At 40.7% G+C, this 15935-nt stretch overlaps 1 protein-coding gene across 1 annotated transcript in view; it reads right to left on the reverse strand.

The window, feature by feature from the left end:
* CELF2 (CUGBP Elav-like family member 2) overlaps positions 1–14786 on the reverse strand; it is a 561996-nt gene extending 547210 nt beyond the window's left edge. The window contains exon 1 of the mRNA XM_063323650.1: positions 14548–14786. The gene's annotated coding sequence lies outside the window, so the exon portion shown is untranslated. The remainder of the gene's footprint in view (positions 1–14547) is intronic.
* Positions 14787–15935: the final 1149 nt, after the last annotated feature.

Genomic DNA, 15935 nt, shown 5'->3' on the forward strand with positions numbered 1-15935 from the left:
GTATTAATTCATTTGGTATTCATTGAGAGACCTTTAATCATGATGGATTAATTTATTGTAAATGCGGATATAATATGTTATTTCATAATATCACCACTGTAATTTAGCAATTAAACAGTCTGTTATTATTTCAATCACTGCCCAGATCTGTATCATGATACGATGTTTTGCTCCATGGTGAATTATTTTACATTACATATAGGACAATGGATTTTTTTTTGAAGAGTAAACCTTTGGGGAAGCAGAAATATATAAGATAATACTTTGCTCTGATATTCTCCTTTGTCTCTGAGATGATTCATCCTAAATAGACCCAGCTAGTCAGAGGCTTGAAGTGATTATAGGTCTGATCCAAAGCTTGCTGGAGTCCATGCTGCACTCAGCATCTTAGTCCCTGGCGCGAGTGAGAGGGGTGTAAACACTTAGCAGGAAAAGGATGCGAGAAGGACAAAAATCAGGCAGGTACACCAATTAAGTGCAATCTGGGGTACCACGGAGAAATGGCCAGGTACAAGAAAATCTAACCTGTTATTTGTTGAAAGCTGAGTGAGACTCCATTAGTGCTAACCTGTACTCCTGCTCCCCAGACAGACAAATACAAAGTTTTCCAAAGGGCCTGGGATGAGGCCATCATACCCCCGTTCTTGAGCTCCATTCTGGCACAATACTTACGTCTTCTGACACTTTCAACTGAGAAGAGGAATTGAAGTGCATTTATGCTGATCCAATTTTACCAGTGTCAGATGTCTAAATGTTATGGTGACCCCCATGGAATGACCCCAGAGAGAATCTGGCTCAGAAGTATAATTTCCATATTACAGATATGCAAACTGAGATACTTGGAAAAGAGATATCTTGCTTTGGTACCTACAGTAAGTGTGGAAAGATAAGAGGTAGAATCCCTGGAAAATGATATTCAACTTTTTCTCTTTGTTCTAGCCTCTTGGCCTCATTTCTTTCTCTAGCATGTGCTGTTGTCGTGTTTGAATACCCCTGCACTACTTGTCACAAATTCTAAAGCTTTTTTTCTCAAGAGGGGAAAAGGTAGTAGAAGTTGCCAAGTCTGTATCTCTGACCGGACACTCGAGAACAAATTGATCTGTTACTTTGAGATCATTTTTTAAACTCCCTCTATTGACATTTAAGTAACTGATTCTTCTCCATCATTGTTAGCTGTCTTTTTTCCTGCCTGTCAAGAGCTTGCTAAATTAAGATTCACAACCCAGGGTAGTTTTCATATGAACCCAAAAGGAGTCAATATGTTTACTTAGATAAATGGTTATTTTACAAGGTAGTGTAAAATGCATAATTTTCTGTGGTATATAAAGCCACGAAGAACAATCCATCATGAGTGACTCATTTAATCTCTGATGTATCAGTGGATGCCTTCTTCAAAGAGCAATCTGGAATAAGTGATTCATATCAGGAGATCTGGAAAAATGCTGCACAGAGAGCAAGTGAAGAGAGCAGAATCAAAATGATGATAATTTATACTCGATCATATGATAGAGATCACAAAATCCTGTTAAATCCTCCAGTGTATCACCCTCCCTGTCACGGATTCACCCCCTCAAGAGCATTTTCTCCTGCTTTTCCTTCTCACATTTGGACTGGATAATAGAGCTATCTGCAACAGGAGACGAAGAGCATTTTTACGGGCTAACAAATCCACTAGAACCAATGGTTTTAATCTCTCCTTGGCTACAGAATCAAAGCCAAGTTCTCTGCAGGTGTAAATGGGATCTGCTCCACCGCCTTAGGTGGAGTTTCACTCATTTACACCATTCAAGAATTTGGCACCAAGGATGTTGAGATCAAAAGGTTCCAGTTGGCAAAGGGATGTGCAGAAGAGAATCTGTCTGGGGAAACATTCTGGGAAGACTTATCTATCCTGTGGAAAGGGGACTTATTTTTCCTCAGAGGAGTCTGTATTGATAAATCCAAATTATATTAAATTTTGGGACATCTCTTCTGACCCTGCTAATTCTAAACTGGCCAGCTACGTAGGAAGCCTGCCAAAACCCTTACAAATGGAAAGCACAGTGATGTCGTCCTCCATGTGCATTTGCACATCATCATATTATATGCATATTGGGTATTTTTATTTTCCATTGACACAACACTTATTGGTGGTCCGTATTGTTCATTTAATAAAACCAGGATTGAAACATGTCCTGCCATAGCTGCTTGCACAACACGCATGAAAAGAAGTAGCATTATTAGTAGATGTGTCTGCATGATGCCACCTGCTGCATTGCCAGAAATAATTTTCACCTAAAGTGGAGTTCCTGTGTATACAATGAAGCCTTTGCCATTATTATTTCAGAGACAACTAAGAAAGATCTGTTTATTTGTTAATAATCATTTTGGGAATTATGGGAAGCAGTGAAATATCAAGACTCAATTAGAAAAATTATCTAAACTGACATTTCAAGTGAATAGAATAACACAACTCCCACTCCCTCACCCCCTCCCGCTCTGTTAAATGTATGCAGCTGCCTTTTCCAAAGGGAGATCAGTATATTTATGCTTTTATATCTTTGGATGCCTGTTCATAATCCAATTTGCTCCTGGACAAGGGCGTATATCAACACGCCTGGTGTACCTGCAGTACCTGGTGTGTTTGGTTGGATGGATACAGACATGCTTGGTCTCCAGCAGCCCTCATCAGGTCTCATTAGCTCAGTACCAACAGCCAGCCTGCTCTCCTCTAATGAAGGCAGAATGTTTCCTCGCCTCTGCCCACACCCCTTCAGGTAACAGGAGGGTTCTGCACCAAGGTTGCACCAAGTTAGATCAAATGTCTATCCAACCCACCGTCCCGTCTCCATTAGTGTCCAATAGTGGATGCCTAGAGCAGGCTGTAATAATAAAGCAAGCTTGTAATGCTTTCCCATCTTCCAAAACTTTATGGTTCAGGGATGTCCTGTAGATATATCCATGCTGAATTTTTATTACACAGGTTAGGGAAATACTTTTGTATTTGGAAATATCCTACTTAATCTGTACAGTCCCCTGCTAGCAATTATCCCCATCTCCTCTTTTCAGGTCCCCTATAACCAAGTTGACAAGGTATGAAACTGCACCTGTCTGAAGTTCAAATCAGAGTGGTAAGTACTCTGGAGAGGAGAGTCCCTTTGTTCTGTGTTTCTATTAGTTATGTCTAAACCAATGAAAAAAAATAATCAAGCTTAAGCGCTATTGCCCAATCACTCATAGACGTTTAATTGATAGTGGGCTCCCCCGCAGAGCTGTGGGTTGTACCAACTAATGCTCTCCTTCAAAATGTTCAGGCTTGGGTTGGGGGACAGCAGGTACCAATAGCAAGGTTGGATGCTGCCAGGGTATGCAGACAGATATAAGCTGTGCCATACCAAGAAGCTTTGGGGCTATAGGGTGGTCCTTGACTGTTTTATTCCATCTTACTGACATAATCGAGGAGACATGCCCACAAGTAAGGTACGGACAATGCAGTAACATGAACCACTATCACCAGCCCTACCAAAACCAGTTTTATTACCTTCTGTTTCACTTGTCAGTCCTGAGAACAAGTTTTCCATCTCAGGAAAACTAACTTTAAAGCAATGAATGAAGCTGCATAAAGAAATTTGGAGGGATGGAGGATGTTTTGAATTAAGAAGTTCCCCAAACTAGTTTTGCAACATGTGAAAATTATTTCCTTTTAAAGTGTTTCTTGTCCGGCTTCAATGTAATTTAATTTTTCCTAATGTATTTTGTGAAACTTATGCAGATATCTAAATTTATGTAAGGGGCTAGTAGGGCTCATGGATTACCATTTTTGTTCTAGTAAAATCTTTGAAGACTAACTTATACAAATTTGTGAATCACACCTCATGAGAAAGACTTGCCTGAGGTTTTTAATAGTTTCAGATATGAAGTTGATTGGAAATAACAGAAAAAAGAACTGCTTCTGTATGTTCACTCTTATATTCAACCAAAGATAAGTAGCTACAGCACAAAGGTGTATTTTTTTACTGCTGAAAGAAAAGAACAGAAGCAAAATTACACTATGACAATGATTTTTTGTTTTATGGTGGTCAGGTTGTCTTCACATACAGAAGGGGTTTATTATCTTTGCTCTAAATCATACTGGTTTTTTTTAGGTAAACACATCAACTGATGATATTTCCATGTTTTTCCAAAAGGTGATACTTGTGCGGTAGATTATGAAACGTCCTGAAAAGCAAGAAAATTGTATCTGAAGAAAAGGAGTACATGGACAGAGTATTGCCTTACAGAAAATCACTTTATTGGCTTATTTGAAATCGGAATTTACAATTCTGCTGCAAAGAAGCAGCATTTGTATCTTTGTATGTCAGCACTTAGAACTGGGAGAATTTTTAATGTGGAGGTACAGCATAGAACAATATAGAGGTCTAATGCTCATATTCGTTATATATCAGCTACTACCTGTCTGCACAAAACTTTGAACTACTGCATACATATAAGCAAGTTTGAAACCTCTAAAACAAGACAAAATGCTTTGCTGCAAGAATACAGTTAACCTATACTGCAGCCTTAGGGAATATGGTTATTTCTAGTGTAGGAATCCCTGGCTAAAATTATTTCATCTGTTTTATGCAAAAAGTTGTACTTGTTGGATCAGTAACTTCAATCATCCTTAAAGATTAGTCAGGCTCTGGAGACTATCCTTTGCCATTCTGGGGCAGATGCTCAGCAGACTTCAATGGGTCACTCTGATTTATATCAGCAGAAGGTCTGGCAGGCTTTGGTTATGCAAGTGGAACTTAAATCATTCTCAAGAAAACAAAACTGAAACGAGCACTAACACAAAAAAATACATTTTAATGTACTTCTGGGTATAAATACACTTGTGTGCCCAAAACAAGATGGTCAGTGGGTTTAGTAAAGCGTGTCTGTTTTTCTGGGTTTATTCATAATTCATTTATTAATAAAGATTTCAGCTGTGGTGGAGTCTTTATCCTACCATAACAGGAACTCCTGGCTTCATAACTTCACCGGAGCAACCCAAATGATGAACACGAGCTGAAGAATGGAAGCCAAATCCTTCTAGGCGCTGTATATTTGTGCTTGCCAGAAAAACCAGGGCCAGTCGAAGGAGCAGGAGATGGAAAGTAGCCACCTCTGTTTTGGCGCTTCTCAAAGTCCACTGAGGCCACTCTGCAAGCCTGTCATACTTGGAGCTATGTAAGTACTTTCTGAAGCTTGATACAGGAATTGGGGGGCAGCAGAGACTGCTTATTTATGAGTTACTTAGCAGTCCCTGATGCAGCAGTTGCCATAATGCACAGCCTCAACGCAGCTTATTCATACTCCTGGCAAGAATGATCCTCATGGGGAGCTGTGCTTTCGGATGTTGCTGGCCAGAATACGAGCATACTTTACTGCTTCTCTTGCGGAGTGTGAGTATATTCACTCTGGGGGCAGTTTTAGCATTTGGCCCTATGCCTGGACATCATTACTATTGGGCACTTACACTGAACGCAATCACGCTGACCAAAGTCTGTGCTGAAAAGATTACATTCTCCCAAACCAATATTTTCAATTTGGCCCTCATGCTTCTGACAGCAGGAAACTTTTGGAAACACTTTAGGGCAGTGTTTGCTGTAAACAGCATTACCTGAAAAACCTGGTGAATAGTGCAGGTTTCGTGAAAGCAAGACAATACAGAAATACTGTACCACCTAGTTAAACGGGATGAGCTGAAGTGAAGCAGTTAAACAGTATGTGCTCCACACGGCACAAAAGCTCAACCTGCCTTTGAGCAGCTCTTCTAAAAAATCACCTGGTTAAAGAGTTTGGGGCAAACCAACAGAATTTACTTTAACTACAGAAATATTTTCCTGCTTTTACTGCAAAGAGGCTTGCCTTTTAAAAATTCTGCTTAGAAATGGGACTGACGAGCAGGCAGCAGCCCAACATGTGAGCGTACCCTAAATGTAAAAGGGAAGGGAGCTTCGAATTTCAAGCTGCAAGTGTTCCTATCCATATCACAATCGCGGTAAAGTGTTTTGCTGTATCTGGGCATAAAGAAGCATAAAGCAGCTAAAAAACGTGGGTGCAAATCTAAATATCACCACATTTATGGCATCTCAAGGTGTTGCATTTCCAGAAACTGTACTTGTTAGTGTGCTTGGCAGAAGGCATCGACTAAAAAAATATGATGGTACTCCAGCAACAAAATATTTATTTACTTGCTGAACTTCAAGCGTTTCTGTGGTTGCAGTGGCTTCTGTGTGACTATTCCCGTACCATAATCTTAAGCACATAATTAAGGGCTTTACTGGATCAGTGCCTGAACAACCAGCGCTGATTTCTATTGAATGCACATTATGTTAGGGACCAATTGTAAGCTCATTAAAATGAACAGAAAGGATCCAGCAGACGCTGGATCAAGCCTTGTCTCAGGACTTTCATCAGAGAAACAACATCATCTCTTGTTTACTCTTTCACAGGTCACCGAGTTCCCAGACTTTAAGTCGTTGATTACATCGTATTATCAATGAAGTTAGAGATTTGCCATCCACTTAAATGGCTACTGGTTACTGCCTGAGGAAACAAAAACCAGAATCATGCACGATTTGTGATTCTGGGTATTGGGTACTTAAAAAGCAAACAAGAAAGCAGGCACGCTCATGAATTCATGGACACAGAAGAGCCCCTGTTTTAGAGGGCCATGCAATGTGTTTGGTAACATACATTGCATTTCTTTGGAACAGCAGTGGGTACGAGTTTTACCCTCCCTCCCCTTCCCTCAACGCCCAGACTAATAAATCTCCCATTTGTCTCACCTGTAGTTACAATAAAGCTGTTCTCAACAGTGTTAACATCTGCCATGGTCATTCTTCTGGGGTGAGAAAGGCAGAACATTTTCATTGCTCGTTCATTTGTGAACACTAGTTAAGTAAAGCTGTCACTTGTGTCCAATTATGGGTGAGGATTTTATAGCACAGTCTCCTTCCTAAACCTAAACTGACATGGCCAAGCCCCATTTTATAGGCATTCTTAAATTCTTCCCAGCCATATTTAAAATCCTCATGCTCAGAGATGGCAGGTGCCATGTGTTTTCACAGCTACATTAACAAATGCAATTTTGTGGCAACTTGACCATGCCAGTGAAGCAGTAAATTTCTGTAATCTCCATGGTTAAGAATTTCACACAGGACTTTGCTGGGAATATGTAAAGCCCATTAGTACAGGAGCACGATGAAGATAAAATTAAAATACCTTTACAGTAAAAGCCAAAAAAAAGAGTAAAGTCTGGGGATTTCATTGCTGCTAGAGCAATGAAACGTGTCAAAGGAAAACGCTGAAATAGGAAAAAAAGCTTCACTGGGTTCACCCAGCCTACTCTTCTTTTCAAATGACTGCCACCAATTTAGGTGAGAAGTGATAATTTGGCTCACACAAATGCTAACATGGGCTTATCCTAAAGCATAACTGGGATGCAAAACTTCATAAAACTCTTTTCCAAACCCCTACTCTCTGTTACAGTACACTTACGCTCGGATAATTGTCCTCACAAATCTTTTTGCTGGCTTAGGGAGATGATAGCCAAAACTTTCCAAGCTCCTAGCGTGCGCAAGTTGCACTGGTGTATCTGCACACCAGTCGTTAGCTGTTTCCCTCATGAGATCTGCGTTTACCAGCGTGATTTTTGCTGTTGGAACTGAGACGCCTTGGCGTTAACTCAGGGCTGCCAAAACCCCCCAGGTTTCAACATCTCAGCCACCGTGAGGGTTGGGTGCATGTTGCACCACGTGTAGAACCAGAGGGTCTGTGCAGGGGGAAGGATCATTGCCTTAACATCCTTTGAAAAGGGATCTATACTGAAAAATGGGACTAATACCACTTTCCCTCCTCCCCAGCTCTTCACCGAACTCCGCAGGACTCCACAGGGGCTCTCAGGGGTAGCACTGCCAGGAGACAGTCTCGGACACGGAGGCAGAGACAGGGCTGGGTCTCTGGTCTCCAGCAGATCCTGAGATGGCTGTTAGATTTTGCAACAGGGTATCTCAATTAGCAGCAGCAAGCCGATGAGAAACAGCAGTGAGATCCTGCACAAATTCAGTTGTTATTGCTTTTCGGACCTGTAAGTCATTTCAGTAGATGTTTCCCAGATTTCCTATAAAATCATGTGAGCTATAGATTTTTCTCTTTCTTTAAAAAAGAAAGATGCGATTCCAGCATAATCACCTCACTCCAGGGACTGGATCTTCTGGAAAGTAAAGAAAACAACCTGCTTAGAGTGCAATACTAGCCAGGGAAAGGATTGCATTATGGATTGCTCACAGACTTCTCCAGCAGAAACCACTCCCGCAGGTTTTGCCACGGGGTTTGGGCAAAACCCCTAAAGAACACAGATCAAACAAGAAAACATCTTTGAATGCTTATGGTTTGTTGTGAGACAGAAGTGTTTTGAAAGTTACACTTAGCAGCTCCCTCAATCTCTTAAGACTTCACGCAAGCGGGCGAGGTTGGGGAGATCAGCTCACAGGCTTCTGCACTCTGTGTGGCTGCACTGAAGCCAAAAAAGGCTATTCACCGAGTGGCCCTTTGAAGTCAGTGGAGTTTTGTCATTGATTTTGAGAGGCCCAGGATTTCATTCGCAGTGTGTAAGGTTAAGCATGTGTGTAAGTCCTTGCAGGATCAAGGCTTAAATGCGTAAACCTGTTCAGCAAGAGTACCCAGCCTTTAATGTCCTGTGAATGTGGTCTCTCTCGCTGTGTGACACTGGGTTGGCTGCTGTTGCCCCTCACTCAAGCGCAGAAGCTTCGTTTAGTATGGATATGTCCTTCATAATTGTCAGTGACTTAGGATACAGCAAAAGGAAGACGTTAGTGGAGCTGCTTATTAATGGAATGCCTATGGAAAACATTGACTGCATCGGATTGATTAGGAGCCACTATTAATCTGTACTCCTGTGTCTTGTTATCCAAAACACAGGCAACAGGCCTTCTGGATTGCTCACTGTGTCAGTGCTTATACGTTGATCACTGAAAATAGCAAACGTATAAGAGATCAAATCTTCAGAGATCTTTTATTATGTGAGCAGGTCTATTTCATATTAGTGCATTTCCTGCATGTTCCAAAATCCAGCCACTGTCCTTGTCTGAACAAAGACTTTCTGCAAATCACTGCAGAACTCAGGTTCAGAATAGAGCTACCTCAACCATGCCTGACGATCAATGATTTTATATTTAAGTGAATGACAGAATTCCGTTTCTCTCAGCAAATCTACACTTAGCCTCTAGGATGCTGAAGGTTACCCGAGTGAAGAGAGAAATTAATCCTAAAGGAGACCATGTTTGTCTGATGTACAGCGTGTCCATATTGCTAAATGTCCTAGCTATCTAGTGTGGTGTTACGTCCCCAACAGGCCTACTGTGTATTTATATATATATTAATATATATTTATGTGGTGACATGTTTTCTTTTGAAATTAATCAAATTTTCCTTGAAGATAAACCTGCCTGTCATGCTGGTTATAGTCATCCTTAGGTACCACTTCCTCTAGGCTTTATGAGCAAGGGTTTTCCAACCCTGGATCCCCCTCCTCCTTTCAACCCTCTGTTCAAGTGGGCTGTGAGCCCACCAGCATCACCCACAACCTTTCATGCCACGTACTAGGACATAAAAGCAAATGCCTGTGGCCAAGCACAGGGCCAAGAGGACACAACTAGCCCCTCCCCAGATGGCCAGGTGAGATGTGGAGGTGAGGTACACCATAACACTTGGAAGCCAGGGACCTCACTGCAGCAGACAGATACTTTTAGCACTGTGAATGCAGCCTTAGCTCTACAAATTTAGAAGCCAAATTGTCTCTCTGGAAGCTTTCGAATGCACGTAGCTTCCTCTGGGTAAGGGAACTTACACCAGGAGCATCAGCTCATTAAAATGCTGGTGCCTAAATTAGGTAGACTTCATCATACTCATGGAGTTTCCTGACTTTTAGATTTTTTAAAGCATTGCAGTGCAACTTTTAAATGCCACTGGCCTGCAAAGTAGAACAAATAAACCAATCACAGCATCTCCTTTCACTAGATCAGTTCAGCCTAATAAAAGGAACCATGAGGAACAAGATTAATTGTACACTAAACCCACAGCCTGGAATGCGTTTGTGACTTCATGCCCCCAGCAGCCCTTTAGGACTAATGAAATATGGGAGTGACATTACCCTGTCTGTGGAATCCAGTCCTCATTTCACTATGATTAGCCTTGTTTTAAGCCCACTGCGAGGTATATGAGGCTCGGTAAGTCAATAGTGCTATGACTGTTTCTCAAGGTATGCAATTTACAGAGTTTTAAGCCCTCCGTCTTCATGCAGTAGTTACAAGAGAAGCCAAGCAGATGAGGAAAAGATGTCTAAATTAAGCAATGCAACAGTACGGTTAATTAAGAAAATTTGAGGAGGAGAGGCAGTTAAATGATCTGAGTCTTGAATGTGATGTCCTTCAGTGGGATTCAAAGAAAACAGACGTTTAAAATAGGTCAGATAAATCACTCCCTGAAAGCGCTTGCTTGTTTCCTCTGACTGTAACGGGACCCCAAGGTGGTCAGCTCAGATGTAGGTGTCCACAGCATAAGTATCCAAATTTCAATGAGATTAATCCTACTTCTGGTGTTCAAATGTCATGAACAGAGAGCAGACACTTATATGGGGGATATAGAGGCAGCTGGAGATTCCAGTTTGGGAAAGCAAATGAAAAAAATAGATGTGCATAACTTTTGGCTCCCCCTTCTTTGCCTTTCTCAAGGAACATGGCAGTAAGCATCTTCAACAACAGGAGTAGGAAAGATGCATCTCCAAGAGCTCTCGGAGCACATCAGCCTTAGGTTTTCAGCCTCACAGGACACGGAAGATGCAAAGAAACCAAGGAAGACTTTGTGTGATAATTATAGGCTAGAGCTGAGCTCTCCGGGGCTCTACTTCTCTTTTCACTTTGTTTCACTCCTGCTAATATTTTACTATTTACCTTAATAGAATAAAATATTTATTTATAGTCTTAATTCATATCTAGTGACGTGGTAAGTGCTGTGTGCTCTATTGCCTTGGGAGTGATGAAAGTAATTAGGAGGTATTAGATTGTTTTTAGGGTTTCCCATTCCCTACACAGGGTTAGAAGTCACAAGGAGTCTACACAACACTGGCATGTTGCCAGGCTTGTGGAAGGACTGTGGCCCAATGCCTTATCAATCAGCTAGTGGGGGAGGACCAGAGACTTGGGACCACTCTGAGCCAGGTTAAGCGGTCTTGCTTCATTTGGTGATGTAGGTCTTCAAGAGTGGTTCTTGCTGAAAGACGACCATAGCTAATTTGTTAAATCGAATGGAAACACAGCAAGGCCCTTATAATGCTGTGAATCATTTGCAGTTAGAAAAGAAGTGTAAAGGTCTTTTATTACTAGAATGAAAAAAAAATAATCCTCAGAGGTTAAAATCTAAGCATTTTGTCATGACTTTATGATACTTCAATTCAGGTGACCAGAAACGTAAAGCTAATAAATAATCCCATTCAGGGAAAGACGTGCTATAGCATGTTCTTAAGTACTTCTGCAGAGTCCTGAGAAAAGTCTGAGAATCTGGCCTCTCTCAGGAGAAAGAAACTGATGAAATCCCATCATTATTGCTCACAGCAAGTCTGAGATTTACCCCAATTCTACCTGCTGCGTGCAACTCAGACTTGCAGTGACTTTATATGGAGAGTTGGAGATGTGGAAGAAACACAGCATTATGTCAGCTTTTTCCTGTAAAGAAAATTCATAGCTAAGTTATCAAAGTTTCTAATTATAAGATTTCTTTAATATTTTATTAATAGGAGGGGAGGGAAGATGCCAAAACTTACGGCATTTCACAAGTAAGATTATGGGTTGATTTCTGATTGGATGACAGGGCCCTAATAATAAAACTCATAATTTTATACTACATTCTTCTAGTGATGATAGAAGTTCTTTGTGCATAATAGCACCATTTCTATTCAGGAATCTTGTTAACAGTTGTAAACTCAGATTATCATTTTTATTAGCCTAGTGTTTTCTTATTTCTGTGTTACTGACAGGAAATTACAGCAAGTTTTCTGGTTTGCTTTTTTCTGTTACAATGAAAGAAATTCCTTTCAACTAGAAATTTCCAAGCACTGGGTAGGAGAAGGTGTCGCTAGAAGCCAACAGCAATTGAAAATGCACAGATTAATTAAAAATATATATATTTAAAGACTAGATTCAAAGAGAAAGTAGACTGGTAGATGGGGTTAAGGTGGTGTGTTTTTTTTAAAGGTACTTTGTGACTTCAGGAACAAATTCTTGTCACCAAACTCAGCATCAAAACTTGGCTCTACTATGTTTTCATGTTGCCTCACCACAGTAACTTTGTCATCACATCTATGACTGAACACCCCTGGCCGCATTCAGGATCTACTCCATACAGCTTGCCCATTGCTGAGATGCCCACCATGGGCAGTGGGAATCAACCACCATGGACTTCTCATGGTTTTGGGTGATTAGGAAACTCAAATGATTGAGTATTGGTAGTTGTTTCACCCCATTAGGCCACTTGAGCATTGTAAAAGCACTGTTTGTAGGAGAATGTGAGGCTATAGCTGCATAATTTACTGTCAACAGCCTACAGTTTATTCATATTACATCAGATACGCTTCTAACTGTCAGTTGATACTGAGTGAATAAAAACTTATTTCCATAACAAGAACACTGAATTCAATCCTTTTCTCCTCTGGTTATAAATGGATGGGAGTTTAGGATTACAAGGGACAAAGCCTAATTTTCTGGGCCTCGCAGACCTTGGTGGTGGAGGGGGGAGGCAAGTTGTCAGGGCAAAAGCGAGATGTGGGAGCTACAGCGACCTCATTTCACCAGACACCAGCATTTTCTGCACGGGCAAAGCAAACCTTCAGAAAAGTATCGCAGTGCTTGAAATTGTGGCTGAAACAGAGCGATGAACTTCTGCAAGAGCAGTGCCCCGAAACCTGTGCCCTAACGAAGTTGCTGTGAAAGAATGTGATTTTCCATATGGCATTGGCGCATCCTCTCCTTCTCTCCGGGAGCACGAAAGGGAGTCTGTGTCTAATCCCTGACTGCTTCTCAACTCCCTTCTTCTTGCACAACTTCTGTCCCATGATCACATTAGGCATTTCGCAAAACAGACCTTCGAGTCTAGAAAATCTGACATATCGATCTGCAGATGATTAATTTATTTTTTATTTTTTTAACATTAAGGAAAAGAGATGTCAAGGAGTTGGAGGACAGAGTCACACTGGCTTTCTAACTCCATTAAATTTCGCTGAAAAATACCACCCTAAGTTCAGAAAGTTTTCCTCAGCATGGCCACAAACCTGCAAACAACTAACTGCAAAAGTAGCATTTATTCTAAATACTTCAGTACAAGCCTACATGATCCAGTCTTAAGTGTAGCAACAACTAGCTGCAGTTAGGAAAAGAGAGAGTTCAGCAACCATAAGATCCAGTCCTGTTAGTAGGCAGCAATTTCCTCTTAAATACAGGACAAGCTCAGCCTTCCTGTTGATTTCAGTAGGTGTTGTAGCATTTAGTACTTGGCAGAATTACATCCAGAAAGCCTGAGAAAAAAACACCACCTTATAAGTTTTATAAAGGTAAACACAAAGCAAAAACAAAACACATCTCATTTTCTAAAAAAAAAAAAAAAAGTAATAATGTATTAGTGTCAGAAAAAAGACTAGAAAGCAGACCTTGGAAATCAGGGGACTTGCAAGGCAGGAGCTGTAAGATGTATAATACAGATCTGGCAGGCTTGTATTCATGGGAAACTATCCACAGCATCAAACTCATTCTCTACAAAAGCAACGTTTGGTATTTCATCTCAAAGTTTGTCGGCTTCTTGCAATTAGCTACTACAATGGTATGACAAGATATGAAGTGGAACACCCCTTCCCCCCTTCTCCAGAAGAACAATGCAAGGGACAGCAAGAACTTTACCCAGCACTGGACAACAATAAATCCTGCGTACACTGACCCCGCTCGATGCAAGCTGAAAAATATTTATTTATTTTTTTAAAAAGTTTCAGTGTTGCACTTCCCTACCTAATAAACAGCTGAACAGGCAGAATGATGCCCAAGACCATCTCCTCCACCCCCATCTCCACCCCCGGCGTGTCAGTGCTTCAGGAAACGTTTGGGGGGGGAAAAAAAATAATCACACATACAAACCCCCCAAGTCAAGTATCTTTTCTGATAGGAGCGTGGAACAGTACCCAAAAAACAATCAAGTCCTCATTGTCGTAGTGCGACAATCACAGCACCGCTTCTGTTGAGCAAATAGTCAATTCACAGAGAGAAAAGCATCATGAGGACAGACACGAAAGCTGTTATTATCCATTTTAAGTAATAGGAGAAGGTCACATATCAAGCAGTTACACCTTTTCATTACATCCTAACCCTCCACAGCAGGGGAACCACACTTATGACTGCGTTAGATATACAAAAGCTTTCAGCTCCAAAAAAGGAAAAGAAAAGATGGGGAAGGGAAAAAAATAAATTAAATTCGTCTTACCAGCACGTTGCAGCACCAACTTGCTTGAAGGAATGTTGCCTTTACAGGTTTCTCTTTTAATTATCCTGGAAGCAGAAGGGGGAAAAAAAAAAAGAAGACGACGAAGCAGGGTTGTTAAATTAGCGTGTGCTAGAATCTTTTCAGTTTGTCGCAGAGTAGAAAAATACCAAAAAAAAAAAAAAAAGGCACGCAAAGAAAGAAGAGAAAAAAAAAAAAGAAAAAGAAAGCTCAGTAATTTAAATTTGCTGTCAGTTCAGGCAGCATCGCTCTGTCCCGCCCCTCTTCCCACTGGGTTCTACTACCTGCAGGGCTGCAACTGACAGCTACTGTGCAAACAAAAAAAAAGGCAAAAAGCATGCTGGGACCATGCTGTCTGCTGTCTGAGTCTCTCTCCACTTCTGATGACTGAAAATCATTAGTGGAAAGGTTCTGTTGTTGTTTGCTGGGATTTTTAAGTTGGGTTCTTTGCATGAAATTTAATTTATTTTTAATTGATACGAGGCAGCACGTGACGGAAGCCGGTGGTTGTGTTTCTCAGCTCTGCTCAGACTGGAAACTAACCTGAACAGATTAATTTTAACAGCATGGTCGATGTAGAATATACACAGCCATTCACCATGTTGCACTTTGCAGGCATGCACTCAGCCCTTCCGGTAATACTGTGTACAAAAATGTTTGTTTGCATGGAAAGCCAGGAAAGCATTTCAACAGTAGGCAGTTAAAACTCTGGCACTCAAAAAAAAGTTGCCAGCATTGTTTTTGCTCCGCTTTTAAGTTTTCCTTCTAAACTTTTTCAAATTATTTCTGAGAACAAAAAGTAACAGAAGTCAGAAGCATAACGCACAACTGGCATAACGCTCACGTAAAAGGGACGAACCAACAATCGCAGTACATAAAAAGCTGTGTTTTTAACCAGATGTTTAATACCATTTTTGAAGGTCTGTGCTAGCAACTATTAGCAGACTGCATACATCATATGGGTGTGAAATATTTGATGAAAGCTAACAAGAAAAACAAGTACAAAAGCTATAAACACCTTTTTATAGCTATTTTAATTGTTGCTAACAGGCTTTTAGCAAAAGGGCTAAAATCATCCTTCCAAAACAAAGACAGGCATAATCTATAACTTCTAACTATAAATGTATTCACCAAAATCTGGTTCCCACCTAATTATAAAATAAAATTAAAAGAGTGAAATGATGCTTTTCCTTAATACTTTAGTAGTAATTGCTTGGATCATGCCACAGTAAATATGCAACATTTGTATTCAGTTATTGCTCTACTTCTGTGTGTAACCATAAAATAAAAAGCTGAAATGTTTAAACTTAATTAAATTAATCTCTGTTTTACTCCAAGTTTGCCATTTAGGCAGGAAGAGACACATGCAC

The sequence above is a fragment of the Chroicocephalus ridibundus genome, chromosome 1 (assembly GCF_963924245.1).
Source record: "Chroicocephalus ridibundus chromosome 1, bChrRid1.1, whole genome shotgun sequence".
NCBI lineage: Eukaryota > Metazoa > Chordata > Aves > Charadriiformes > Laridae > Chroicocephalus > Chroicocephalus ridibundus.